The following is a 3,226-nucleotide window of genomic DNA, read 5'->3' as shown; positions in this document are numbered from 1 at the left end:
TGATTATATATTGATTTCCATAGTTTATTTGTTCAGTCTTTGAACTGAACAAATATATATAAAACTGAAATAGATGTGTTAAAGTCACCCTAAATTACTGTGTTGTGGTCTATTTGACTCTTGAACTTGGGAAGAGTTTGTTTGATGAATGTAGACGCTCTATTGTTTGGGGCATATATATTTATAATTGTTAAATCGTGTTGGTGTATGATTCCCTGGAGCAGTATGTAGTGTCCTTCTTTATCCTTTTTGATTGACTTTAGCTTGAAGTCTATTTATTTGATATGAGGATGGAAATCCCTGCTTGCTTTTGCAGTTCATGAGAGTGATATGATTTTTCCTAACCCTTCACCTTCAGCCTGTGGATGCCTTTTCCTATGAGATGAGTCTCTTGGAGGCAGCATATTGTTGGGTCTTTTTTTTCAATTCAATCTGCTAGTGTATAGCTTTTGATTAGTGAGTTTATTCCAGTAACATTCAGGGTTATTATTGGGACATGATTTGTATTCCCAGCCATTTTTGTTAATTTTTGGTATTTAACGTGACTTGGTTTCTCCTCTGATTAGATTTTCCCTTAGTGTAATACCTCTCTCTGCTAATTCTCATCATTGTTTTTTAATTTCCTCTTTGTGGAATACCTTGTCAGGTGCTGTTGAATCATTTCAGAAGCATTCTTCCTGGCATTGTCCACAGCTGTCATCCTAGCACTCTGTTCACTGATGGTAGTCTCCTTCAGGGAGTAGTAGATAATGTTGGACAGATTGTATTCTTGATAATTTTGCAGCGTATCAGCATCAATATCATCATAGATATTCATGCTCTCAGCACTTGCAATTGTATTAAGAGAAAAGATGGGCTTTTCTTCTGTCTTATAGGAGATTACAGACCTGAATTGATTAAAGATGATAGAGCCTTCATCAAACTCATATCCAGAATTTAGTAATTCAAGAGCAATGACCGATGCATCTCCAAAAGTAGGGGGCTTTGTTCCCACATCTTTGAATGTCACCAAAAACTGATCCAAATGTGTCCTATGAAGTATGCCTTTGATTTTATCACCAACTCCAACAAGCATAACTTTTTTTCCAGCTGCCATGAATGTAGGCACCTCACTTTTCATCTGTTTGGCAATTGAAGAATGAATAACACCACAAAGTCCTCTATCTGAGGACACACCAATAAGGAGGTGTTTCTTCTTGTCTTTGGGTTCCTTAATATCAGCTTTCTCATACAGAGCCAAAGATCTTATTCCATACACTCAAGCTGGTTTCAACTCCCTCTCAGCTCGGGCATATTTTGCTGCTGCTACCATTTTCATAGACTTGGTAATTTTCTGGATGTTTTTAATTGACTTTAGTCACCTGGTATTATCTTTCAGGGTTGCCATGTTTAAAACTTGGATCCATTGTGACTGCAAGGCGCCGTCAGACAACCCAATGACGCTCACCCAAGAGAACATGGTGGTGGTACCAGTGTATTTGATTTTATTTGCAAGTATTTATTAAAGATTTTTGCATCTATGTTCATCAGGGATATTATTGGTCTTTAGTTTTCTTTTTGTTTATCAGGTTTGGGTAGTGGGGTAATACTGGATTCTTAGAATGAATTGGAAATATTCCTTCCTTTTATATTTTAAGGAATAGTTTGAGGAGAATTGGAATTAGTTCTTCTTTAAACATCTGATAAAATTCAGTCTTCAGTCATGAATCTATTCATACATGAGCTTTTTTTAATTATTATTTTTATACCTTAATTTTGTTTATTTATTTTTATATGTGGTGCTGAGGATCGAATCCAGTGCCTCACACATGCCAGGCAAGAACTCCACCACTGAGCCACAACTCCAGCCCCTCATGGGCTTTTCTTTATTGGAGACTTTATTACTGCTTCAATTTCATTGCTTATCTTTGATCTGTTTAATTTTTAAAATCTTCTTTGTTCTTATAGTTTTTCAAAATATTCCCTAACCTTCCTGTGAATTTCAATGCTATCTATTGTAATATCATCATTTTTATTTCTACTTTTAATTATTTAACTCCATTTCTTTTGGCTAGTTTTTCAATTTTATTTACACTTTTAAGGAACCAACTCTTAATTTCATTGATCTTTTGTATTGTTCTTTTATTCTCTATTTCATTTCTTTCTGCTCTGATAGTTACTATTTCTTTTTTATATAGATTGTATTATTATTATATAGTCTTTGAGATACTTTGCTAGATTATTTATTTGTGATCTCTCCTTTTTTTAAGTGTCAGGATTCATAGCTATAAACTTCCCTTCTAGTGCAGCTTTCTCTGTATTCCACAGGTTCTGGTGTTTCCATTTTCAATTGATGCTAGAAATTTTTTAACTCTCCCCCTCCCCAATTTCTTCAAGGAGTGATTATCAATTCAAAAATGTATTGTTTAATATCTAGATGTTTGTGCAATCTGTAGCTTCTCTTATTGTTCATTTCTAATTTCATTCCATTTTGATCTGATAAAATGAAAGAAGTTACTTCACTTTTTCAAATGTTTGAAGATTTCCTTTATGGACTAATATATGATCTGTTTTTGTAAAAAGTTCCATGTGTTGATGAAAACAATGTGGGTTCTACAGCTATTGGTTGTGATATTCCCTAGATATCTGCTATGTCTATTTGATCTATATTATAATTTAACTTTGATGCTTCTTTCCTGATTTTTTTTAAATCTGGAAGACAAATAATGAAGTATTGAAGTAACCTACTAATAATCCATTGGGTTCTATCTCTCCCTTTATTCCCTGTAGTGTTTATTTTATAAAACTGTGTGTTCCAAAGTTTGGTGCATATATAATTGTTATATTTTTTGATGAATTGTTCCTTTTATCAATGTATAGTAAGCTTTTTGTCTCTTTTAACTAATTTTGGTTTAAAATTTGTTTTTTCAGATATGCATATAGCTATTCTTAATTGCTTTCTTCTTCCATTTACTTGGAATATTTCAGTTTTTGTTTGTGTTTGCCAGTAAGGTGAGTCTCTTGCATGCATTAGATGGTGGGTCTTATTTTTAATCCAATAAGTCCATCTTATGTTCAGAATTATTATTAAAGTATGCACTTGCTCCTCCATTCTGTTGTTTTTCTTCTGGTTGTTTTGGATATTCTCTTTTCTTCTTTCTCTCTTATTCATTTCCAAACTTTGATGGCTTTCTGTATTAATGTTAAAATTCTTTTTAATTCTCATTCACTTATCTATTTTTCTAGT

At 33.0% G+C, this 3,226-nt stretch overlaps 1 pseudogene; it reads right to left on the bottom strand.

The window, feature by feature from the left end:
• Nucleotides 1–595: 595 nt before the first annotated feature.
• On the bottom strand, nt 596–1,459 carry LOC143638632 (ATP synthase F(1) complex subunit gamma, mitochondrial pseudogene; annotated as a pseudogene).
• Between the last annotated feature and the right edge of the window lie 1,767 nt (nt 1,460–3,226).

The sequence above is a fragment of the Callospermophilus lateralis genome, chromosome X (genome assembly GCF_048772815.1).
Source record: "Callospermophilus lateralis isolate mCalLat2 chromosome X, mCalLat2.hap1, whole genome shotgun sequence".
Taxonomy (NCBI): domain Eukaryota; kingdom Metazoa; phylum Chordata; class Mammalia; order Rodentia; family Sciuridae; genus Callospermophilus; species Callospermophilus lateralis.
The sequence above is the reverse complement of the archived record's forward strand: the minus strand, read 5'-3'. Positions and strand labels throughout refer to the sequence as shown.